Source organism: Corvus cornix, chromosome 1 (genome assembly GCF_000738735.6).
Source record: "Corvus cornix cornix isolate S_Up_H32 chromosome 1, ASM73873v5, whole genome shotgun sequence".
Lineage (NCBI taxonomy): Eukaryota > Metazoa > Chordata > Aves > Passeriformes > Corvidae > Corvus > Corvus cornix.
This window is the reverse complement of record NC_046332.1, coordinates 51,123,819-51,151,228: the sequence shown is the minus strand read 5'-3', so window position 1 is coordinate 51,151,228 and position 27,410 is coordinate 51,123,819.

Here is a 27,410-nt window from a genome sequence, read left to right as displayed (position 1 = left end):
CCACCTACCACCTAATAATCAGGAACAATCTTCTATTTTTTTTTCCCCAGACAAGGTTTCTAACCAAGAAAGTGTGCTCAAATACCAAGATATAATACAAACTTTTGTGTAGGCTATTAGGGTATTTTTTTGAAATTAGTTTAAAAACAGGCCATGACAGACCAGTTACCCTTACAAAGGCAGGCATTTTTCTCAAAGGATGAGCATGGTCCTCAATTTACCTGTAGCATTTTTGTGTCAATCAATGTAAATGAAATTAAAGCACCTCGTGAAAAGCAGCGCAGAAGCTTATCTTTCTTCAGAGTATGGTTATTGGAAGATGAAGAGATCAACTGGTGAATGATAATTCAGAACAAACTCACTGGATGTCAAGCTTTATGTAGACGCATAGCTCACTGGCAGGTAGTAGCCAAATTATGCTGAACCATGAAAACTATGTGTTCAAGGCCAGGTTGGAAGGGGCTTTGAGCCACCTGGTCTAGTGGATGTCATCCCTGCCCATGGCAGGGGGGTTGGAACAAGTTGATCCTTAAGGTCCCTTCCAACCTAAACTGTTCTATGTGTCTATGATAAAAAATAGGTTAAGTGATTTTAAGTAATTTCCTGAACTGTGGCTCAGGTGATGCTGTTCAGAACAATTCTTGCATGCCAACACAAAGTCCACAGGACCATGGTGAAGACAAGTAAATTGTCACTCTCCTTTCTATTACTAGGGTATACATATGCATCCATATTTGGTGTTGACACATGAATTTAAAGTATAAGCAGCAAGGCTGTTTAGGATCAACCCTACGCTGTGTATAGAATGTACATAAAAGATACTCAGGGAAAATGTAATTGGAAGAGCTCACCACATAAATAGGTAATTTCATGGCCCGCGCACTGGGTTAAATTTGTTTCTTTTAATTATTCATATCTACTGTTAAATATGTCTTTTATCAAAGCAGATAGATCACAGATGCTCAGGTATTTCTAGAATGTTAGGAGCCAACATCTGTAACTGAAGAACAAAGAAGAAATTAGCCCTGAGTAGTAATATGTCTAAGAGCAAAGGGATTCAGCTCTGGCCCTCCTGGCCCAAGGCAGCTGGTTGGTAGCAGTAAAAGTGTGTGAAGAAAGGGCCTAGATGCCTGACACTGCGTGGGTTAGGAATATACTGCATAACAGAAATGGGAGAAAGGCTCTTTTAACAGAGAAGAATTCTGTTCCCTTTGCTTGCTAATCAGGTGAGAGAGTGATAAAATCATAACTGTTAGGACAGGATGTGCTTAGCCTGAACAATGTGATCCGATAAGCAATCTGGGAGCTGGGGTGGTGCATTACATACTTCTGAGTTCACCAGGACCCCAATAATTTTTTACTGTAGAAATGCCAAAATATAAATAAATCTATGTTTAATCAGAGAAATGAGGTTCCCCAAATGCACTGTGGAATATATGACAGCAGAGAAATATATATTCAAGTTACATCATCTATGTTGTAAAAGAGTAAGTGCCTGGAGTGATTCTTTGGCATTTTCCCGAAGATGATACCTTTAAAATGTGACAGATATATTGCCCTGCCAGGTCAAGAAAGTTGCAGGTTGGGTAGGGATGACGAGCTGCTGCCTAAGGTTTGCCTTATGAAAGTATTGTTTCAAAGGTCGGTGATCAAGAGTGCTACTTTTACCTCCTGGACTTTTGTGCTAAGTTCAGAGTTAATGGCCAAAACTTGAAGCCTTGCAAAACAAAAATGATAACTGGCTTCCAGAATCTCAGTCAAGTCTGAGGGAGACAGGCAAAGTGCTCTGTGCTTTAGTTAATATCATAACATGGTTTTTTTACTACCTGTTTAATCTGTTTTTTTTCTTAGATAAAATACCTGTAAAAGTCCCTGAGTATGAATAGAGATCATGGTTATTTTTGTAGGAATCACACAGTTCTTAATGTCTAGCACAAGACAAAGGATGCTGTGCGGGAAGAGCGTGGTACAATAAATGCATTTAATCAGCTGCCAATTATCTAATTAGCAAATGTAAAAGTGGGTGGAGAGATTTAGAGAGTAGAGGGGTGGTTGCCATTCATCTACCAGCATTTATTTGTGGAAGAAAGTCAAGATGCTCCTGTTTCTTTCCACAATAAATGTCCTTTTTCACTCTCAGTTTAATTATTCATTTCAGAGAAGAACAGGGCAGAGGAGTCTGCCAGAAAGGAGCTGGTGCAGCACTCTGAGTGAGGATCTCTCTTACCTTTAGTCATCCAAAGACCATGGAGCTGCCTCAGTGGTACCACTGGAGAAAGGCACTTCAGGTCCTCCCACCCTCAGCTAAACAGACAAACCAGGTTTTTGAGGCACTTGAGTGTCTCCTCTAACTTGAGAAAAACCCAGACAGTTTTCTTTGACTGGAAACAACCTTTTAGAAAGTTCACTTAAATGAGAAAGAAGCCTGCTGATACCCTTTGACAACTCAAGGTGGCTGAGAGAAATCCCATTTTATATAAGTTGATAACTTTCTTTCTTTTCTTTAGGCTTGTGTAACTATTTGCTACTTTCCTTATCTATATATATCTGACATATGCTGAAAACTAGAATTTTGCTCCTACGTGTACATATCTAGAAAGCCATTAAGCATTACTCAGTCAATATCGAGCCTGCTGACAGCTGAATTAGCACAGCCAAAAAGCTTTAGAGCTTCCTTCCTAGTGTGGATGAACTCCAATGTCTTTACCATAACTGGGAAGAGAAACAGGAAAAAAAATGAAAACCTTAAATATACACCTATCTAGGTTGTTTCTTACATGGAAAGGTCTCAGTGAAACAGACAAGGTAAAAATTTTGACACATTTTAGAAAGACTGTGAAAACCATCCTAATAGCCTGGAGAAGTCTGTAGATATTGACTTAGGTTATTATAACATTAGATTATTATAATGTTAAATCAATATTTAATATCCATGCATCGATGTTTTTTAAGTAACATGCACAAGGGATTTATCTTCTTCTCTGAGTATTCATTTCATGCTCTAGCAGAACTTATAGGCTCGAACAGGACAGGACTCATACAGCTACTTAAAAATGTGTAGAAGGACTGTAATTTTCCAATACATTTTCTCAGATATTTTTCTGTGTGTACTTTATCCTGAAAGCATTTTGCCTCTTGTTAGCAGAAAGTCCCTGGAAACACATTTATAAAAAAAATTCTCTGGTTCAGTTGTCAAATCCCTTGAAATGCTTCCTTTGTTTTCCTGTCCTGCTCTCCTGGTTTCCAGAAACAGCAGAGTACTGTTCTATGGGATAAAGAAAGTCATGATTTGTAGAGACTTTCAGAAAAAGTGTTAGTGACCCCAAACAATTTGAGTCAACAGTTTATGTACTTAAGCGCTTAGGTGTTGCCTTGTTTGTTGGCTTGTTTGTTTGTTTTCCCTAAATAAATGAAATTCCAGAATGACTAGGTAAGAGTTTCAAAGTTCCCACATCAAAGCTTTTAGTGTCCCTTTTTTACACCATGTTTTCATATCGGGAGGGAGACATGGTAACGTGTTTATGTTTCTGCATTTCATATTTCAATATTTGCTTCTAGGACTGTTTGGAGACACGAGTTTTTTCCTATGATTTTGCAGTAGAGCAGGTATTTACAGCTCCTTACATGTTTAAAATGGGCAGTGTAGTTATAAAACCAGATAGGAAACTTCCTACAAAATGAAGAAAAATAAGGAAAGTATGAACCACTCCCTGAGGAAAGGAATAATAGGAGCTGAAGAAGCCAGGGTAGGTAAATAATTGGGGTGCTCAGTACTGCCAGTGTTTTGCTGTGGGAAGGTACTGATTCTTTATGAACAGACCCAGGAATGAGTCTTTGACTGTGCAGTGCACAGTGGTGAGACTGCTGCCCTCCTTTTACGTGAGAAGTGAATAATTTTTGTGCCTGCCTTCCCTGAGAATGTTTATCTTCTTGAAAGTGTCTCTTCTTATGAGGCTGGGCTAGAGTCAGGAGATGTTTGTGCTTGAAAATCCTGGAGTGTGTTTTTTCACTAAGTTTTCTCTTAACAAGTGATTTTTATCACTTTTCCCTTTTGGTTCCTCCTCAGTTGAACACTGAACTGGTTTGCCATTTGCCAGCTGTGCTGACCTACAGGTGCTGTTTTCCAGCTCTAAGAGAAACAAAACTGCTTGGTTTCTGCAGCACACGGTGTTGGAGGCTATGCAATTTCTATTTGTGTTTCCTGGCACGATTTGCCCTAGGAACCTTTTTATGGTGGCTGGGGCTCCTCATTCTCCTTCCCAGTCCAAGCATGCCCCTAGCCTCATGCAGCTCTTCATCCACATGCACTACCCACAGTGGAGCTATGAACACAGAGAAGCGAAAAGATATTTCATAGACACGAATTATACTTGCAGATGATTCTTTCCTGAATGTTATCCTCTGCCCTCTGTTAAAATCAACAATCTCTTTATTATTATTTCAAAACAGTGACTACCCCAGGAGGGAGTGTGCTAAAACTTTCACAGTCCTGATTAAAAGCAAAATCCCATTTCTTTGCAAGCAAAACAGGAAAGAAATATAGAAAAAGGAATGAGAATACTATAATCTCTTCTTCTGGTTCCTCAAGTCAAGTTTTTGTTACCATCTGAGCTCTTGACTTTTTCTGGTTTTCAGAAGCAAAAATGCAAAGTTTTAGTCATTCCTTATATCCCTGAAAAGAACTGTCATGTTCCATGGCAGTGACTGGAGCTGCCAAGAGGGGTCTGGCTACCCCAGCCAGGAAGAACCACATTGCAGCTGCTGGGACATGACAGTTTTTTTCTTGCTGAAATTCACCCTCATCAGAAGGCTGTCACATCCCTAGCTTTTAAGCTTTATGCAGACCATATTTCATTGGACAGGGTTTCCTAATATAACCTTGACGGCTGGCTGACCATCTCCTGTTCTTTCAGAAAATCTTATGCAACACAGATACCATGCCTTGAAGGAGAAAACTCTTTTTCTTTGGTCATTAAATATAAAAACACTGCTCGGATGTGATGATGATAAAAGCTTTTAGAAAAAAACAACAGAATCTCCCTGGTGACATTTTGGGATGATTCTTCTCTTATTTCTACTGCTCTAATCCCTCTCCAAATCATTCTATCTGGTTTCTTCCAAGCTATTTCATCAGAAATAAACATAAAAAAATTATGACAAATGCTGCAGTCAGTTGTTATGGGGAATAGCAATTTTGTGAATTTTAAGAAAAATTGAGTGTTTTACATGCTAAAGAAGAGTGACATTCAACTCTTTGTCCTTTGAACAAATATGAGGACACCACAAAGAAGATATTAATACCACCTTAGGTAAAAATACATACATTAATTTTACATAAAGAAAAGAAGTTCTTAAGTGTAAGCCCAATATAAGAAAACACACGTCATGCTGAGGTCAAATGAGATAGTGAATACAAGGAAGAAAGCAGCAGTTGTGAAAACACGTATTTCCCTTTTGTGTTGTGTGTGGGAGGTGAAATTGTACCGCCTTTCTATGGCAACTGCATCTGCTACTGACCATCTCCTTCCATCCATAGGGTTAGTCTCTGAATCTTACTAGCACCTTTCCTTCTCTTTTATATACAAAAGGGAAGACTTATGCAGGAATGTTTACATTTCTCTTTGGAGAATCTTCACTCTCTGGGGTGTTGGGGTTGTGCTCCCACCACATCGAGATCCTTGGGCACCCTTGCAGTAGCAATCACCCCATGCTGCTTTCTCCCAGACTGATGCTAGCAGTTTTGGATACCATTTTTCCTATTTGAAATGCTGTCTGTGTGTGTGGACAGAGCGGTAGGATCAGCACAGACAATCTGGGCTGGATGAGGGTTGAAATGGAGCCAGACACTGATGCTTTCCCCCTGCGGGGCTACTCTTGACCCTGAACCTTGCAGGGGCCAGAGCCACTGCCATCAAGACTCACAGAAAGGAAGATGAGTGTGTGAAGCTGTAGGAGCACACCTGGGAAAAAGTGTGTCCTGGAGATATCCAACTGGAAGAAATTAGATGGAGACAGAAGACAGAGACAGGAAAAAAACATCTGTGCATTTTAATCAATGTGGGAAACAGTTTGAATGTGCAGCAACACCTTAATACCACTTTGGCCCCACAGCTGCTCTCTTTTTCCAGTACTTCACTCTTAGCCTGAGTTTCACTTATTTCCTTCCCCATTGTTTTGCATTTCCCATAAGCCTGCATGAGTTAAAGCCTGCATATCAGGTTGGAGACAGGCGGAAAGAAATCACTCCTTCTTTCAGACAGGTCTTTTCCACAGTGGGAGCAATTCTCCCATTCTTTCACCAGCTTTCTGCTTGGGACACACCTCTGCCATGTGCAGACCCCCAGCTCCCCATTTGGTGCCTTGCTGCAATGGCTCCCTGGGAGCCATTCTGTGGCTGGTCCATCCATCCACAGTGTAGAGATCCTGGCCTTGAAGCCACCCCGAGTACTTGGCATCCTGCAGGATTACTCATTCTCAATTCTCATTTCTTTTGGGAAGTTCAGCCTCTTATTTTTCCTTCCACTAATTAACGTCAGAAATATTTTATTGTCATGCTCTCTTTATCCCAGTGTTCCTCTAATTAGCTCTCTGAGTTATTCAGTGTGCATTTGAGGCTGTTCAGTGTTAATGAGCCTGTCAGTCACAGTCTTCAAAGACTCATAGCTTCAGAAAAACCAGAGATGGAAAGGACTTACTAAAGATGGTTAGTCCCTGTTTCTGAAAGCAAGAGTTGTCCAGGCTTAGTTTAACCACTTGTAAAATTGGCAATGTTTCTTCTGGGCTTTGAGGGTGGCATATGTGTTTTATTCAGCTCAGCAGTTTGACCAAGGCAAACTTTGCATACTGAAATGGAAAGGTACTGCCATGTGTCAAAGGCACATGGAAAGATGATGCCTGATTTGGAATTATGCTGCTCTACATTCTGGTTTTATCTTCACAGCACACCTATGCTGAAAGTGCATTTTATGTAAGTAAAATCCTTTCAGAGCTTGCAAAAGTAGGGACAGTATAGAAGCCAATGAATCCTCTGAAATGCACATGGGATTTTTGGAAACCAGACACACTGGAGCCAGGATGGTACACTTGGCCTTTTACCAGGACCTGAGCTATCTTTTCAATTTAGATCTATTTCATACCTATCTCCTGAGCTGGATTCATCCCGTATGGCTGCTGCTGCAGACTTTCATTGAGCCACAACTCCTCAGATCTCCCTTTGGCTGGCCCAACAAACCTTTCCCATTTTATTTATCTCAACATTTCAGAGGCTTTAGCCACTTGAATGACAGCTGGATGTCAGTTTCTGTGCACTGATGTTTCTGCTGCAGAAGGGGCCTCATTCTGTGGCTGGTCCATCCATCCACAGTGCAGAGATACAGCCTTTCAGCAGGGAACTGATCTTGCTGTCTGCTAAATATGTGGCTTCACTGGCTGAGATGATTTGACAAGGTTGAAATTCAATAATCAGGGCTAAAATTTGGCACTAGCACATCATGACAAGGGCCTATTTCCATGGGGACTCTTGTGTAGCAGTTGATTCAGCTGCATAGATATTTCTGACAAATTGCAAACATCCATTTGCTTTTCCCATCTCCTGTCTCAGCATCAGCACCATATTCATGACAAATGAGAAAAGCAGGGGCAAGGTCTTTGGAGAGATTTATGCAAGCGTGGTTTTTATTTGGAAGCTGCTCAGAGTCACTGCTGCGATTGGGACAGGAGTTGCAAAGCTCTGGGGAGTTCAGTAACACCTCGGCTCCAACCCCCTGTGCCAGGCAGAGGAGCTGTTGGGGAGCGGGGTCCTTGGCTAGAGATGGAGGGCTGGTTGCTTGTACATGGTCCATTGCCTCAATGACATTGGTGTCTGCTAATGTTTCCAAGGAGCTGTACCAAAAACCCTGCAAGACTTTTCAACTTATCACATATTGCTGAAGTTATTAAACACAGCTCATGCTCAAGTGGTTGCAATGCCATCAGGGAACCCTGCATGTGAAATGTTTTTTTTCTCGTCCAGCCCCCCCAAACCCACCTGTACTGTTTCCATGGGGCTGTTTGGCTGCGAGGTCTTTTGGACTGCAGTTCTTGCAGAGAATTGAAGGACACAGAGCTGAAAGACGGACAGGACAGTGGACAGGAACCTTCCAGCCTGTAAGGGTCCTGACAGTTCTCAGCTTCCCAACAGCAGTGCAAGCCCATGACTTCCCACCAGCCCACACCAGGCAGAGATCAGCTTCTTTTCCTTTTGTCAGTCACCTCTCTTCGGTCTCATACCAACACACCAGCCTCCTCTCTGCGGACAAAACTACCCCAATTCATTTGATCTTTCCTCATAAGCCATATATTCCCCCTTTCTCCAATAATTTTTTTTTTTTTTTTTGGTCTTTTCAGCACCAAAAATTGCTCACAGAAATTGAGAACTGATCATCCCATAGCTGAGAGAAGCAGCCAACTTCTTTCTTTGTTGGTAGGCTGTTTTCCTGTTGAGGGCTGGTGTTTGTCTGCTTTAGTTTTCAAAACCATGCAATTCCTGCCTCATATTCAGGGGTAACTGTAACTCAACCTGTCTTCTACCAAACTGTCTTGGGACATTTATTCTCAAGTAATCTCAGTAAACCTATGAGAACTGACACATCTGGGTTTCTTCTAAGTGCTTCCAGAAAGCTTTTTTGTTGCCGGATCTTTCTGAGACCCAAAGGCTGGGGTTTGCCTGGGTCTTCCCTGACATCTCACACAGGCTCAGCAGTGTTCTGCCTTTCCCAGCCTCCCAGGAGCTCTTCTATTTCATGGCTTCCCAGAGCTCTGCCCTTGCTGCATCTGCGATACACCCTGAGGTGCATCTTGTCCCTTTGTCATGGGTATGAAATGATTAGTCAATTGATTGCAGGTAACCTTTTTACTAAGGGAAGCAAAAAAAAAAATCATTTAACAGTTGCAAGCAAAAGGCATTAAACACAGTCTTTTAATAGCTTTCCTCCTCTACTGATACGGGATTACACATTTTCTATTTGTCTCCTTATTATGGGTGTTCCTACAGAAGCTAACAAGAAATCATGCTATGACCAGAGACAGAGGTATCTCATATCATGTCTTTTTCTTCCTGATTTCCCTGTTTTAGAGTTGCACCCAGCAATCTTTTCTCTCTTGTCTATGTGTCCCTTGATCTTGGGTCAATGAAGAACTCAATAATCAGACACACCTCTTTCTAAATTTCCCATACCTTCTACTCTCTGGGAAAGTTGGCGATTTTGTTTTTAAGAGCATTTCCTTAAAGAAACAGCTGCCTACTCCATTTTCAGTTTAATTGCCTCCCATGAGATATTACTACCAGGTGCCTGAGTCTATCAAAATCTGCTTCCTCAAAGGCCATCTTATCTTGCTGCTCTCCCTCATGAAGTGAAGCAGTTCCATTCTGCCATGGTCCCTTGCACCCTGTCCTTTTCTTGACTGATAGCAAAGATGAAGAGAATCTCCCCTCTCACAACTAGCTTTTGCATTAAAACTAAGTCCTGCATGTTCTACTTCTTTCAGGGAGACAATCTGTGCTTTACTCAGTCTCTTTGGGATTGGTTACATTCTATTTTTTCTTAGCTCACAGCTCATGGCTTTTTGTCCTTGCGTACTGGTTTTAGCTGGGATAGAGTTATTTTTATTTGTAGCTACTATGTTTTGAACTTGTGATGAGAACAGGGTTGATGCCATAGAGATGCATTAGTTATTGCTGAGCAATGCTTACCCAGTGTAAAGGTCTCTTGTGCTTCTCCCACTGCCCTGCCAGTGAGTGGGCTGGGGATGCACAAGAGGTTGAGAGGAGAATCAGCTGGAACAGCTGACCCCAGCTGACCAAAGGGATATTCCAAGCCATATGGTGTCATGCTCAGCAGTAAAACAGGGCACAGGGGACGGACTAGCAGGGAGGTTGTTCAGAGCTGCTATTACTCCATTTCTTGGGATCTAGCTGAGCAGCAGTTTGTTGGTGGTGAGCAAGTGGGCTTTTTTTGCATCATTTTACTTTCTTAGTTTAGTTTTGTTTTCTACACCTTTTTTTTTGTTGGGTTGTTGGGGTTTCTTTTCGGGGGGGGATGTTTTAGTTTTTTTGTGGTTTGGTTAGCTGGTTGGTTTGATGATTTGTTATGTTTTTAACTACTAAACCACCTTTATGTCTCATTGAGATTTTTCACTCCTACCCTTCTAATTCACTCCCCCACCCTAGGGGAGTTGGGGCTGAGTGAGTGGCTGTGTGATGTTTACCTGCCTGCCAGGGTTATACCATGACACCTTGGAACCAAATTTTCATTCATCTCATGCCTTGCTGCTGAACTTTTCCTTTGCTCACGTGGCTAAGGCACTCATGATTAGATGTAATTAGTCCTGAAAAATTTATTCTCAAGCAATGAATTGAATTTGAAGCAGCAGAATGACTGTGATGGAAGTACTCATTTAATGGATCAAGAGCAAGGTCACAGAGAATCCTAGCTTGTCTGCACAGATAGATACAGACAGGGCCTCTTCTTCGCAGGTTGTGTGGCAGGGTTATTGAATCCCTCAAGCTGGCTCATAACTTGGAGATGTGTGTGGGAAGGGTGTGCACAAGTCCTTCTGTACCTTTCAGTATCTTTATGCCCTTGTAGAGGAGTGTGCTTCTCTGGTTGACCCTCAGGTGCAGGGTGCAACTCTCAAGGAAGAAGAGAACAAGGTCCTGTTTTCAGGTCTGCTGAAAGTGTCCAGGTACAACTGCAGGCCTTGCAATCTATCCTGGCAGATACAAGGGACAAGCGGTTTCAGAGACATGGAAGAAGAACATGGAGCTTAGGTGATGCCTTTGGCATAGCAGCAACCAGACTGACCCTCTTGTAGCAGAGATTTCAGAAACGGATGCTTTGTCTTCTTGGTTAGCACAAGGTAGTGAGAAGCCACTTTGCAGAGGATGCTTCTTAGATGAGGTTCCATTACTCTGAGCATAAAAATCTATTGAGAACCTTCCTCTGCCAGCAGAGGTCATGCCACTGTATTCTAGCATGTTGAAATCTTTGCTGTTCATTTTTTGATCCTCTGGCATCAGAGCAAGTGTAGTGCAGGTATCCATCTCCAAACAAGTGTTATGGCTTGACTTAATGGATTCCATTTAGAGAGATGAGCTTCTGTGATGGGCCAGTGTACACATTGGAAAGGCTTCTAGAGGAAGGAGAATGCAAGAGGAGTTTTGTTGCGCTGGGTGTGGGGGGGTTGGAAAGAGTGGCATGTCCGTCCTGATCGCATCCCGCCGGAGCTGCTCTGAGGAGTGCTGCACAAACGCACTCGGACACACCTTGGCACACCGCAGCTGGTGGGTACTCACACCCACTCACACACACAGAGCCGGACAGCTCCGGGGACAAAGAGGCAGGAGGGGTCCTTTGTATGGAGTTCCCAGAGGTTTATTGAGGTCCCTCCTGGCAGGGATCCAGGGACAAAGAACCCAGAACACTGAGGGCTCCAGGGTTTTATCCGGATCGGCACCAGGGGAGGGGCAGAACATCAGAGCCTATCCTTTGGGGGCCAGGGGGTGGAGGGGGCGTGGGGTGACAGAACAGTGACCAGTGGGGAAGGAGAGGGGTGGAACAAGGGGACTGGGAACCAGTGGGGTATCAAGGAAAGGAGAACTATCTAGAACATGGACCTAAAAAAGGTAAAAGGGGGTTGTCTCAGACCTCTGAGCCTGCCCACCAGCGGACCTCCACTGTTTTGGGGCCTTGTGGCTCCTTAGTCACTCCTGCAGTGGATTCAACCACTGCAACAGAGTTTCAGTAGATCTCACCTATTTTCACCTCTTTCCTGAAGGGCTTAACTTGTGCAGCCTGACATGCATACAATAACAGTGGATATAAATTAAAAGCTGATTACATGTTTGTAAATGCATAGAGTGATTTTCTTCATTAAATCAAAATAAATTAATAAACAGAAATATATTTGTCATTTAAGTATTAACTAAAGCTCATCTAGCCAGTAGAATCTTTCTGCAACAGTAATTTGTTGTGAGATATTTCCAATCTTGACTTAAATTGGCAGTGAGTTTCTGCTTGCTTCTGTGGAGATTCATCCAAGAGTGCAAGCTGCTGGTGGCCAAGATCTATTTTTCTTAGCTGTAGCATTCCCTCACATAAGAGGATACAATATTAGACACAACACCCGTAAAATCAATGCACAGTTTTAATAAAAATGGTCTTAACAAAAGATCCTTACAATCAATTTTGTACTTTGCTTGCAGAATGCTTTAACTTCAGCAACTAATCCTAGCCTACACCACTCTCCACTGTAGTAGAATACGACCCAATAGCTTTGCCACGGCTGCTAATAAAGATGTAAAAAAGAAAAAAATCAAGTTCAGATGCTTATCTGATATATATTAAAACCTTCAAAGCACCATTGCAATTGTAAAATGCTAAACAATCACAAAAACATAGTTAAATTTACGGTAGAAGGGAGTGTGAAGTTTAAATTTTTATCATGAGAGGAATTAATAAGTTAACTTTGAATTAACTGTTGCTTCTCCAGTGGCTGTAGTCTCCTAGGAATAACCTGCTTAGCTACAGACTTGATTTTGTTGAAGGAATACATACACACTCACATTACTTGCATGCCAGTCACAAACTCTAAGAGTTTTTTTAGCCTTTCTAAATATTAAGAAAACACAGCAAGTTTTGCTTCCATAACTGAAGAGGTTCTACTACCTAACTTACCAAAAGAAATGTAATAAAGATGAGTTCAGTGGGCCTCTGTTTAGCATTGTGAAAATTAAACTTTCTGAGTCCTTTTAGCTAGTAAAAAATGAATAAACTGAAAAATAAAATTACATTTCCTCCTTCTCTAGGCTGTACCTCCTACATTTATGATGCATATATTTAGATGTAATCACATAATTCTAGGACTCTAATCAAGAATAATTAGAAATAATTATATCAATTGTCAACAAGTTGTTTGAATAACTGATTTCACATATAGGAGGAGTGAGGCCTTCTGCAGAACCAGATTGTAAATTAGATTTTTTCCTTTGCTTTACCTGATGAGTTTTGTTTTTTGGTTTTTCTTTTCACTTCTGGTTTTAGGGATTTTTACTAGATCCCAAATTGTGATAACAAAAGATTCAGCAGTATAAAAATGTGTGGGGAAAAAAGAAGCATAAGAGTAGGATAAAAAAAATCTGTTTCTTAATATTTCTCTGAACAAGTTTATCAAATCCCTTTTTTGCTAAAATTAGCTGAAGAAAATTACAAGAAATTTCAGTAGCAAAATTCCTGGTTTCACGATACGAAATTCTGCACACCAGAAATTAAAGCAGTGGTATCAATGCTCCAGGAGCAGAATTTTGTAAAATGAATCACCATATTAAGAGCTTCCAAGTTTGGTTCTCAAAAAGACTGAACACTTGCAAACTTGGTCTGAAGGACCCAGAAATTCTGGAACAGAGTAGATTCTGGGCTGAGACCTGCTGTGTGCCCATCCTTCTCTTCAGCTTGCAAACCCTCCCCTCAGGGGGTTCATCACTCCCATCTGGCTTCCCCAGCCTTTCCTTGACAAGCGTGGATCTGTGTGTCTGACTTGGTGCACCTGACCCAAAAGCCAGACTAGGATTAGCATTTGGATTCCAGCCTGTCTCACACAGTTTGCAGGATTTGCAGGATTGTGCTTTGCAGTTTGGGTTCAAACCCATATGCAATGGGAGCTATATTTTTGTTGCAGTGAGTTTGTTTGGGTTGTGGTTTTTATTGGTTTTTTTTGTCATTTCTGTTTTAGTATTTTTGGTTTTTTTTTCACTACCAACAGATAGTTTGAAAGACATGACCTTTCCCATTGGAATGCATTTCTCACAGTGTGCCTGAAGAGCTGAGTAAAGGCCTCCAAAGAACTTTTTCCAAGAAAACGCAATATAATTTTTTGTATTTCCAGCTTTAGAACACATGTTAACATGTGGAATTCATTGAAACAGAAGATAAGAGAGGCCAAGGTCTCATCTATGGGCACTGTAAGAACATCTGTAGTTATAAATAAACAGTCCTCCCCAAAACGATCCTCAATTATATTTTCTATAATTTAGTTACTGATTGACAGATATTGGGGAGAAGTTTCCATGGGGAAGAAGAAATCCCAGCTGTGGCACCAATCTCTGGAGCACCTGGTACACAGCTCTGTGAGAGAGGAGCTACTGGGCTAAATGGACCACCTGGGCAAATGTTAAGTTTACAAGACTACATCTAGCTGAAATCCCCTTGCAAGTGCACGTGAGATACCTGCATCTTCTCCTTACTACTGCAGCTGTTAGCAAAGACGAGGGTTAGACAGATTTATGCCACAGAGATGTGAAAGGAGACTATTCTACTCCCTCTCCCTTCCCCTGCAGACAAACCCAGAGATTTAAGGAGTTGTTCTTTCAGTATTGTAGTATTTTCACATTCGCCCTCTGTGCCTTCCCTATAAGAGAGGCAACTTTGCAAAGCATTCATTGTATGTGCCAATGATCTTAAAAAATTTATGTCAGGAGCTAGATCCCTGAACAGGCAGCCTGCATTGCAAGCATCTGAGCTCCTACTGTTTCTCCTGCCTTCAGGAGCACTCAAATCCTTTCAAACTTGAATTATTCAGGGAGATTTTTACTATTGACCTGTAAGGTTACAATAGGTACTTTAGTCTAGAAACCTGGGTTGTTTTCCAACTGATATTCAGAAAATTACCACTAACAAAATTAATTTACGTTGTCAGCAATAAGATAGCACTTTCATTTTTAAGTATAGCATTTTATAATAGCATTTACATTTACCAAGGTAGAATTGCACCCAGTATGTTAATATTGCACACAGGGTACACAAAATTCTTCCTTATTCCAGTAGCATCTCTATTAATGCTGGCTTGTATCCCAGCTGAGAACTGATGGAAAAACAGACTCAGTCTTTGTTTTCCCAACCTACTGTGAGAGACTGAAATGTTAAACATTGTTATGAAGGACTTTTTGCCCATAATAGCAAAACTGTATAAAGAAGTTGCAACCCCTCCCTGAATATGCCTCCTGATTGGAACTTTTCACTGAGTTAAGCTGCCAAAGGGAACTTAAGATAAAATAAAGGTGATACTATTGTCCCATTATCTCAGGCCTAGGAAGAAGTAAACAAGGCAGAGGGAGAACAATGTACCTGCAAGAAAGGCAAACACAGCAGCTGTCCTGAAAATTGATTCTGGCTGGATTTGGGCTGGGAGAGGCCATAGCCCACAGGCCCATCTGCTGAGGCCAGGTTTGCACACACTCCCCCCCAAACCAAGGGGGGAGGAGGAGAGTTTCAGGTGGGTGGTGTAACCTCTGGTCAGAGGAACTGAGCATCCATCCTCCCTTACACAAACCGGCTCAGCTGTAAAATCTCCCACCCTGGGAAGGCCACATCCATGGGACATTCACGTGAGGACAGCTGAAGGGGTGTCATAATCCATCGAAGACCCCTGAAGTGCCCCCCAGACTCATTCCTGAGACCTTGCAGCAGAGCACTGCACATGATCCAAGTGATGCAACAGATCCAGAGTCTGTTGCAAGAGACAGAGTCAAACTTGTCCCCTCCCTGGGAAGGTACCTGGGCATTCCTACCTGGACCGAATATATATTAATCCACTTGAGTCTATGTTTTGGGGGACCCTCACCACCAAGAAGATGAGAAGAAGAGGATCAGTGGGACACCATCAGGATCCAGACTGGTGATATTTCCTAGTTAATCTGTCTCTCTGTCACTCACTTTCTCTCCCCTGCCCTTTTTCTATTTCTTTTTCTTTCTCTCTCTCCCTCCCTCACATTTACTGTTCAATAAAATCTATACTTTTGACTTTGACATATGCTCTCATTTGCACCTTAATTCGGGCAGAGGCATGTCTCTAAAAATTTTAATAACTGGATTATTACACCTACTCTGGAGGAGTTTGCTAAACCTGATCTTTTGCTACTGGAGTTTTACCTGAAAAATGTAGACTAGTCATGGAGCTGTCTATTGGCTGTTACGGTCTGAATCATGATACTTACAAAAATAATCCTTCTGCCAAAAACCCCGATGCAGTAAATTGATGAACAATAAAACTTTTCAAGCTTAGATTTAAAGTAAATTTAAGGATAATGATTCACTTCAACAAATACGATTTGAAAAAAAATCTTCAAGATATTTACTCACAACTCTTTTTGCCTTCCCTTTATTAAATTCTGTTACAAGTTCTCTTATCATACTCATCAGCAACAATTGAAGAAGATGTATTTTCATCAGAATTCTATTTCACTTTAAATTCATTGTTTAGAAATGGTGTTTGCATGTTTGCTGAATTCCTGCTGAGGGGAAGTAACCCAGAATCAATACTTGTACTACACTGGCTTTCACCCTGGAGAGTTGAGGTCTTCAGGTTCTCAGTTTCCAGTTCTACCACTAAAGTGCAGTGACTATTGCTGCAGTGGTCTGAATGCAAAATACCAAATATTTCTGAAGATTAAAACTGACATTCTCACCTCACAGTTTGTTCCTTTAAAGTGAACTTTCTCTCCCTTCAGAGGTGCTAAGAAAAAAACCACTTTTTAAAAAGTATATGCCATAGCAACTACTTGAACTTTACTCTGGGAACAGAGTAGAAGGTGAATGCTGGTATAATAATAGAGAACTAAGAACAAAACCTTGGTCAGAAACTGTGGCAAGAGCTGTGATAAATAGACTGGATTTGTTCTTCGAAGTTTGTGCCTGCAGGGAGTCTTTTGATTAAAATGCCTCCAAATTTCATCCCAGTGCTGCTACCTTTACTCATTATGGCAGCACTTACTGGAAGACTGACAACCTCACCCAACACAAGCAGAGTTGAAATTTTGGTCATATGTCCTGCTTATCTCTCCTTCACTGTTTTAAAATAGACTGTGACAGTTAAATATGAAAATAAGTTTTAAGTTCATTAATTGGACTAAGGTGCTAAAAGAAAAGTAACTATCTGAGGTGCTTTTAAATGCTTTTGGCTGTGCAGTGCTCACTGAAGGTGGGAGTTTGCCGTGATGGAGAAGGAGTCATGTATCTCCTCTAACAGAAGAAAAATATCTGACATCTTAGACCATCTATAGTTCAAGAAATTTGCCTTTATTGTTTGATTGTTGTGGATTGTAAGATGCAAGCACCTGAAAAGTGGCTCTAGGGAAGTCTTAAAGGCCTTTCAATGTAAATGTGTAAGAAGCCAATAGTGAACACAGCATCTCTCAGGCACTTTTCATTGGGATTCTGAATCCCAATTCAGTATTACTGAGCATTACTGCAAAATGAAATGCAGAAGGAAGTTTAACACTACAGCTTGATTTTGCGAACACTGCGGGCCTTGAAGAAGAGTTAGGTTACTGCATTAGCATGGCCTTATTTTCAGGACTGCTGCTGAAGTACAGCCTCTTCTGATTCCTGTGCCCTGAACATCTGCAAATCTGGAACCCTTTATTTTGATGTCTCAGAATGGGTTTAACAATCTGCTTTAGGCTTAAGGCTTCAATTCTCCTAAAGGCAAATAGGGCAGAACTATAACAAATGCTGACTTCCTTTTCTCATCAAATGTATGGAGGCTGATCCTCCCCATGATGGGCAGGACTACTGGAGGGTAGTAGAAGGGGAAGAAGCTGCTGTGTTGTGAGACATCACGCACTACATTCTTAAATATCAAGGAAAAAAACCACTCAGGAGCCAAAAGGCTCCTGCATGGTCACTGGGTCTTGCATCTCCTGACGTAAATTTCACAGAAGGAAGAGGGAAAAAGGAAATCTCCTGCTGTGGTTCCCAGTGTGATGGTAGTTGCCTCCTTGCAGGATGAGCAACAGTTAATTCCATAAACTCTGTGGATCACCAGGAGCTCACAGGAGGCCTGAAAATCTGGAGAGACAATAATTACATTGACACTGCTAATGAGAACAAACCAGGAACAAAGCTTGAACTGGACACCTTGGCTGGCCACAGTGCTTAAGTAATAGTTCATTTCCTGCTGGGCTTTGGGTCACTTCCCCCAGTTTTCTCCTGGGCAAAATAGGGGTATACTTTACTCCAGCAAGAGCCCAAAAACATTATGGATGAGGCACCAGCAGGTTTGGCTCCTTGTGCCCCACACAGTCCTCTAATGCCATCTCAGCTGCCTGTACTCACTCAAGGACTCTTGTTTATCCTTCTTCCACATGCAAAGCTATGCAACACATGTCCTCAGTTTCAGGCCACAGAAACAGTATTTTGGTGACCTACAATACCGATATAAGGTGCTTCAAACTGAAAAAAAATGTATGAAAGAGTGTAGTGAGATATTAAAGCCACGAGGCATTGCATAGGACCTAGGAATCACTTTGAGCCAAGTACTTGTAGATATAGCCAGCTCTGTTCTGCTCTGCACTGCACCGTGGTTAGCCCTGAGCCATGTAGGCAAGAGCCAGCTGATGCTCCTTGGCCTCAGGACCATATGTGTCCTCCCTGGCTGTCTTCCACTTGGTAGTGTAGACATAGATCATGAAACCTAGAACCCTCACCAAGGAGTCATGCTGCCAGCTCCACCCACTGGCCGTGGTTTCCACAAGACTGTGTACTTAAAAACAGCAGGGATTGTCCTACTTTCCTATTTGTGGGCCTACCTGGAACTAATATGAGCTTTCTCTAGTTAAATTCATGAGCTGGAAGAGGTAGCAAATGACACCAGCCATTTTCCTCCCATGTGAAACCAAGAAGCTTTGTGAGCCAGAGTCCAGACTTCCAGACTCTCTTTCCTATGAAAACAAAATGGCATCCTGTAGTAAATGCCAGTGCAGAATTCTGTTGTACAAGAAGTTCTTAGATATCCATAAAAAAATTTAAATGGGTAAAACCTCACTGACATTATGTCAGCAGGGTTAGAATACAGTGGGGTTACAGGCAGAAAGTGTGGAGCAAATATTACACTGAGGTTCACTAATTCTTTTTAAAGATTCAGTTATGGTGATGGTGAAGAATAGTGTTCTTATGGAGAAGACACCACTTTCCTTACAACCCCTCCATTTGCAGTCTCTTTCCTCCAGGAGATCACTGAACCTCATTCCCAGAAAGTAGTCTATGTCATTTTCATCCATACTTCTCTAGAAAAGTAAAGCAAAAAAATGGAAGGTAGAATTTCTTCTTTGTTTCTCAAGAATTTTTATTTTTGCTTTTTAACTTCTTATGGTATTTGTAAACATGTTTTACCAGCTTCATGGGAAAGACACCCACTGCATTGGGACAGGCACAACGTGGGGAGGTGCAATGCAGACCTGCCTCGCTATTCAAACAGCTTTGACTGCTGGAATCACCTCTGGGCACATATGCAAGCTCACTGCAAACTCCAGCTGAGGACTCACCTCTGTTCTTCCAGCCACAGACATGGACATCACACTGAAATACTCCTATGCTGAGCAGCCACCTCCCTTGAAGGTAGCTCGGGTGCTGGGAAGAGTCTTGCTGTGCCAGCAAGCCCTGGGAAGAAACCATCCCCATGCCCAACACTTGCTGATGCTCAAACAACTTCATTTCAGACTGCAGCAGGTACCACAAGACTCTGTATACATTGCACAGAGCAGACATATAGAGAACTGGAGACAAAGGCTCTACACTGAGACTACCTGCACATCTCACCTCAGCTGCTGAAACAGACAGAAGCAATTTTCAGCAAATACCAACCTGGACAGGGATTTAACCTTCATTATGATAAGCCCCGTACCTTCTCAGCAAGCCTCTGAATAATTTAGTGCCCTGGTTCTTTCTGTCATTTCACATAAGATATTCAGCTTTTATGGAATACAGATATGAGAAACTAAGTTTTCAGTTCAAAGCTGTTACATTTTTTTTCTGAAATGAAAGTGAATGAGAAACCAAGAAAGTATAACTGAAGAATCTGTTTTGAGTGAGGTATTTTATGTGGTCTTTTTAGGCCTCCCACAGACAGCTGCACGTGACTCAGAAAGATGCCCAGATGTTCACTTCATGGACAAAGTAAAGGATAAAACAAAGATCTTGAGTAGCATATTTTCTTTTGCAAGCTTTTTTTGAGGTCTTTTGCTTTTTGGTAGCAAGTATTCATTCATTTGAGGTTTAGTGTCCCCCAGATGCCAAAAAAAAAAGAAAAACAGTTCCCAGTGAGTGACTGTTTCTCTGTGAAGTACTCAGGGCTGTATATCAGAATGTTCAGAGGATTATTACAGAAAATTAGAAAGCAGAGTTTCAGGAGAAGTGAAGAACAACATTTCAGTAGGGCCAGTGAACCAGACTAGCAGTGCACTCAGCAGTAATTTTCTCTTTATCAAAGCATTCAGTATCAACAGCAATCTATTTTTCAGAAGAAATTAACCAGTATCCAAAATGTCTCTTATTAGAAAAACAAATTTTGGTTTCTGAGAAGCAAGAATCACCTGGATTTTGTCAACGCTAATGTTTATGACTGTATTTCCTCTTTGCTGATTGTTAGCTCACAGAACCAAGAGAAGTGGAGAGAAGGAAGGTGAATTTTTAGCAATTAGAGATGAAGGACCGTGAGTCTGGAACTGCTAAAAAGAGGAGAAAAAGAGATACAGAAACGCTTCAGAGCACAGTGAGAAATCCATCAGACACAGATTTTGCTTAAGTCCTGTACTAGTTTGGCAAGTATTCCAATAGACAATAGCTTAAGGCCATGGCTATTCTGCATTCTGTTTGATTGGAAGTGCTGAAACAGATAACTGAGCTGGATTATACCCAGCATTCCTGAGAATAAGTGGAGACGTGGGCAGAACTCAAAACCACACATATATATGTGCATAAATATACACAGAAATTATATTTCTCTGGTTGATTTTAAAAGGTTTTCTCCAGGAACACGAAGAGTCAGTGAAAGACTCTTAAAACCTTATAAATCTCCTGGACTTGAAAACCTGACTTTTCAGCATCTCAGTGCTTATAATACAATTTTCAATTCTGGGTTTAATGAAAATGTTCCCTCTGGTTCAATACATTGCCAGAAAACATGAATTTCATTCTGTGTCTTAACAGCAGAGAGGAGAAGAAAGCAAACGACCAGAAGAGAGAGTGAAATCTGTGAGATGGTCTGGAGATGGCAATTTGAAATTCATCCCAAATAGAAATGGTTCAAGATTCTTCTATCAGGCACTGACCATCTGATAGTCTGTAAAAAATGCTGATACACTTCAAGTGGCCACTGATGAGATTCCCAGGGTGCCTAGAAGCCTCCTGACAGATGTTTACCTTGGCTTAGGGGTGCCTTCATACTTTGTGATTAGAATCCACCAAATTGTCATAGCACAGCTGCACACCTGCAGATAATGCAATGCCCAAGGCACAGTCCTGTGAACCCTTAAAAAGGTGTTCAGTGTTTTAGCAGTTTTAGGTATTTAAATACCATATAAAATAACCATGTGTCATTTACACATTTAAGCATGTGACCACCTCTGCTGATTTGCTCTCTGGTTTGCTTCCTTCCCTTGGATCGATGAGAGAGGTGACTACCACAGCTGAGGCTTGTGTAGCTAGAGCCAGTTGTAAAATCATAGAATAGTTTGGGTTGTAAGGGACCTTTAAAGGTCATATAATTCCAAACCCCCTGCAGTGAGCAGTGACATCTTCAACTACATCAGGTTGCTCAGAGCTCCATCCATCCTGGCCTTGAGCGTTTCCAGCGACAGCATTCCCCAATTTTGTGTGCAACTTGTTCAAGTGTTCCGCCTCCTTTCTTGTGAAACATTTATTCCTTATACCTAGTCTAAATCTAATCTCTTTTAGTTTAAAACCTTTACCCCTTGTCCTGTTACAATAGGCCCTACTAAAATATCCGTCCCCGTCTTTCTCATAGCCTCTTTAGGTACTGGAAGGCTGCAATAAACTCACCCTGCAGCTGTCTGTTCTCCAGGCTGAACAGCCCCAACTCTCTCAGCCTGGCTTCATAGATGTGCATTTTTGTGTCCCTCCTCTGTATCCCTTCCAACATGTCCATGTCTTTCCTAGAGCTGGATTCGGTACCCCATGTGGGGTGTCATGAGAGCAGAGTAGAGGAGACTCAGTCGAGGGGTGGTATCACCTTCCTTGACTTGCTGGTCATGCCTCTTTCGATGTAGCCCTGGATACATTCGGCATTCTGGGCTGGGGGTGCACACTGTGAGGTCATGTCTAGTTTTTTATCCACCAGCAGCCCTAGGTCCTTCTTGGCAGGGGTCTTTCTCAAACCCTCATCCCCCAGCCTGTACTGATACTGGGGGGTTGCCCTGACCCAGGTGCAGCCCCTTGCACTCGGCTTTGTTGAACCTCATGAGGTTCCCATGGGGCCACTTCTCGAGCTTGTCCAGGTCCCTCTGGATGGCATCCCATCCTTCAAGTGTACCAACTGCACCACGCAGCTTGATGTCATCTGCAAACTTGCTGAGGGTGCCCTTGATTTCACTCTCTGTCATTTATGAAGGTATTAAGCAGTACTGGTCCCAGTACTGACCCCTGAGTGACACCACTCATCACTGAGCTCTATCTGGACATCAGTAAGACTCTGGACAATGCAGAAAGCTCTGGTTTTGCTTTCAAAATCAGAGCAAATCAAGCAGAGCAAATCAGGTGGTCACCAAGCCTGACCACCAGGTGGTCATCCCCCTATCAGGGGATGAGGCATGAAGTCTTTCCTCAGCTCTTTTGCAGTACATGAGGGAAGATTTCAAAATTTTCCCTTTCAGCATTCTGTAAGCCTGGCCATCAGCTGCACATACATAACAGGAAAATAAAGATTTACTGAATAGTTCGTTGAGCTCAGACAAATCCCATGTGGACACATGCCTTTGCTGGAGCAATTCACCAGAGTAAGGAAACCTCAGACCTCACACTTTACACGTGGCATTCTCCAACCCACTGAACCCATCTGCAAATTTGTATTGCAACAGCCAGAGGACACTGAAGATCAGTTTGTTTTAAAACACAGGGCTCTAGTTTACCAAGAAGTAAATACTTAAACAATACTGTTGGGGGTGGGGAAGTTTCCCTGACATTGTATTTGTTTATCTCATCTCTGCTTTTCCTGGAAATGTTCTTTGAATGACAAGATGAAAGGCTGTATCCAGCCCTCTAGTAAAGATGCTGCTGTCAGAAGTGCAAACAGAAATCTACAAAAAGGCTCACTTGGGGTATCTGACATTGTTGAACAGATTCCTTTTTATGATGCTTGATTAGTTCTTTGGACCAGGACTTTGTTGAATTGGATAGGCCAGAAACAGAAGTCCTTAGGGCAGACAGATGTGTAAGAACAGAGTGGGACAATACAGCATTGATTGGGAGCACAGATTTTGCAGGAAGATGGCTAAAGAAAATTACAGAAACTCTATGTACCCAGTTTGATCCCAGAGCCATGTACAGGTGCTACCAGGCAGACAAGAGTGTGATCTCTGAATCCAATCCTGGAGAACATGTTTTCAACTTTAGGTGAAATATAGTTGTTCAAGATCCATCTCTGCTTGGTAAAGACCTCAGCTGGAATCCTTCAGCTTCCTCTAAAACTTCTAGACATAAGCTTTTACTGAAATGAGAATTGTATGCTGTAGATATCTGGTACACATGCTCTTCTCTGCTTGTTGTCCTTCCCATAGTTGTCTCTTCACTTTTAAAAGATGATTACCTAAACCTTTTCTCTGTGTTCATTCTTGCAGCAAGTATTCACTTGCTGCAAGAGCAAGCTTTATACTATGTCTTGTCAACAGTATAAAGCCTTGCTCTATACAAGGCTTTATAATGTTGACAAGATTAAAAATAATAATCAAAGAACCAGAACAAGAAAATAATTGCTAGTTGTGGACTTAAATTCCATTAGCTCTGCCCTGTCACTGTGGGACAACTCTGAGCATAGAAGGACTCAGGAGGCTATTGATGAGCAAAAATGTCAAATTTAGCACATTTACTGCAAATGTGAGGTGGTTTGAAAAGGTTTATTGAAAAAATATGTAAACTGGGACATGAAAATGAAACAAACAGGGACATGACTCTTTCCCCCACTCCTGACGCATCAAGACCATGACCATGGGACATCTAAACTGCAGCAATTAAGCCTTGTCACAGATCCATGGGTGATGATGTATTTCCCTACTCTTATCCTTTCTTTCTCTTTCTTCCTTTCTTTTCCCTTTTACTTGTTCTAAAGTGAGTGGTATTTTTATGCTTTCATATCGATATATTAGTATAGATAATAAGAAACAAAATGGCTACATACCTGCTTTCCATTGCAACCAGATTGTTTTAAAACAAACCTTTTAGATAGATAGATAGATAGATAGATAGATAGATATATGTATATATATATATATAGATATTTAAAAACACTGATCATTCAGTGTTGTTTCAGTCTAATCCTCCCCAAGGAATCTATTAACCAGAACCTGGGTTACCCTCTCCTTCAGGGGCAGGTTGTAAGGATGGGTCTGTCTGCATTTTGTGTGTGTGCTAACAGAGAACATGTGCTCAGCCTTGCTGCCAGCTGGACCTGCAGATGTAGTGCTGCTGCAGCCTCACATATTCAACAATGGCTGTCAGATCTTAAAATCAGCATGAAGGATTTCTTGATCGTGTCTTTTTGGGCACTAGAAGAAGGATCATGGCTGTGACAAACACTGTCTCTCAGTCTTCAGGCAGGACTGCAGTAACCTGGCAGGCGAGGTTTTGGTGTTCTCCCTTGTCAGCAGGGCAGATGCTGCTCTTCTCCCTGTGTTTCAGTGCAGGTTCTCCAAGAAGGGGGCTCCTGCAATTTAAAAGAGATCTCAACCTCTTTTGGCTCAACAAATTTGGCTCATAAATTGCTCAAAACAGCATGACAGTGAGCAACCACTTGCCAGAGTTTTTGTCTCAGGTGTTAGATTGCAAGACCTTAAGAAATATCTTGCCTTTTGGGAGTGGGGAGAAATTGTCACAACCACCATCCATCATTTATCAGTCTTCTGCAACAGCTGTAGGTGTTCAGTCATCCTAATGTGTCTTTATGATCAGATGTTGATACCAGTGCCCCCATGTGAGAAGCAGTTCCCATCTCTTCACCAGGACTCGTTCATCCATGTTACACCACTTCTAACTTGGTCAAATCTCAGCTGAATAATGTCAGAGTTAAAGAAGTTTATTTGCCATCTTATCTGCCAATAAATTGAGAGAGACTTGCAGTCAGGGTATTAGTAAAAACTTGGAGTTTGGCAAAAGAAACCATTTAGGAAAAAAAAAAACAAATCAAGAAAACTAATACAAAACAGCCCCAAAACTCTGTTTTCTGGAAGATTGTAAATAAATTGTTATCTCAGGTAGAAATTAATGAAAATTTCTCTTTTCTTCTGTCCAATTCAAGTAGTTCTGGTCACTGAAATTCTTAAGACTGAAATCAACAGAGGAAGGGCTCTCTCGCTCTCTCCCTCCCTCCCTCCCCCGATGTTATCAAGAGCAGACCAAAACAACCTTTCAGAAGATTCCTTCGATTTTTAAAACATTTGTTTGCCTTTTAGCAATCTTTCAGCACACTTATAGTCAGGATGATTAACGGCACAATTTGTTTCAGACCACCTATTGAATTCAAGAACTTAGTCATCAGAAGTTTTGGTTTGCACCAGAGAATTGATCAAGAGAGTTGCAGTCAATTTGCTTCCATCACTGAACAGTACTAAATCATACACACAAATCCATCCCAATTTAGAAGAGCACTTACGCTGAATGAAAAGTTTGATTCAATTGCCTCTGCCATCAAGGGTAGAAACACACAAAATGATCATTCTAACCACCACAGCTCAGAATTCAAATGGGCTCAATGAACCTGCTTAAGAATAAACTAGGCTGCAAATTGTTTCCATGAATTATTGAGGAAATTATTATGAATGGCAATTACACTGGGAAGAATTAGGCTTTGTTCACAGAGAACTCCTGAACAGAAAGAATAGTCATAAGTTCTGTGCTAGAAATTGTTAACCCTACCTCAATATAAGCAGGTGAAATTAAATAAAATAATTACCAAATAAGTGCAATTAAATTATTCTGAAAACATAACCCGAATTTTATTAGGCCAAGTAATAATTAGTAAAAACAGAAGCATATTACACATAGGTGTAGTATGCTTATACACCTATGTGTAATATGCATATACACATGTGTATATATATATATGTATCTCATGTACATATAAACAAGACAGGAGGACAGGACATAAATATGCATTTTATTTTGCCTTAGTGAATAAATATAATTTGAAAGGTTCTGTTTTTAGAAAGCCAAAAGAATAAACACACTCATTTTGTTTGTGAATCTGATCAAAATGACTATCTTTCGAAGACATCTTGAACAGACTATACTTATTTAATTTGCTTAATCTTTGGGCAATTTATCCTTAATCATCAGGTAATTTTCTGCACTTAACCCAAAGATTTGTTTATTATTTTTCACAATTGCCTTTGTAAGAATTTGAGAGGTCTTTGTAAAGCTAAAAGTTTTCAGCTGCAGAAGTTATTTTATTGGATTTTTTTTTCACTGAACTGAAGTCAGTAGAAGCTGATTTGAAATGAAAACATTTCTTCAGGGCAATAAAGCTTCATTTATTGTTTGGAGCAGTGCAGCTCTGACTAACTTTGATCATCTCATAAACAGATGGGGCAAAAAAATTGTGCAACAAAAGCACAAGGAGAGAAAACCAGAAAGAGTAAATGGAAATAGGTAGCTCACTACAGAGCATCTGGTTTCACACATCAGTAGTCTTGGCAGGGGAGAGTGAACCTAAGCAATATCTTTTTCCTATCTCTTCATCCCTATTGCTTCCAGCGTAACACAAATCAAGCCTCCTACAATTCTGTTTGTGTAAACTCATGGGACAAATGATTTAGGCTACAAATAAAACCTGTCTTTTGGAAATTAATTAATAAAAATATTTAATTAGATTAAATTTACAAACTTAAGTTAGAGAAAAAATTGGCAGAGGCTGAATCCAGGAGAGGTGGGAGGATGGGAAGTCCTGGTGCTGAGCAGCTGCAAGCACAAATGTTTGCCAGGAGGAGAGTCACTTGGGTGAAGCAGATGCTCAGTGAGCTCATTCTGCTTTGTGCTTGCAGAGGCACTTCAGAAAAGCTTGTCAATTCCTTAGGAAAGAAAATGGCCATTAAAGGATTCCCTGAGAGGCTTCAGTCAGACACAAAATAAGGCTCAGTTGTGGTGCAAAGACTGAAGAGGAGAGTCATCAGAGATTATTAATTCCCTGACCCGCAGAGTAGAAGACATGAATGATCTGATCACAGTATGACCCTCTCATACTCCCTCATTAAGAAATGATACATAGGCTTACACACCACTGGAAGATCACAGATATTGCTATTCCACAGACAGAAGACCAAATAAAACACTCGTTCCTTGACGCTTTGGAAGGCTAGTCAGAAGATTTATGACCAC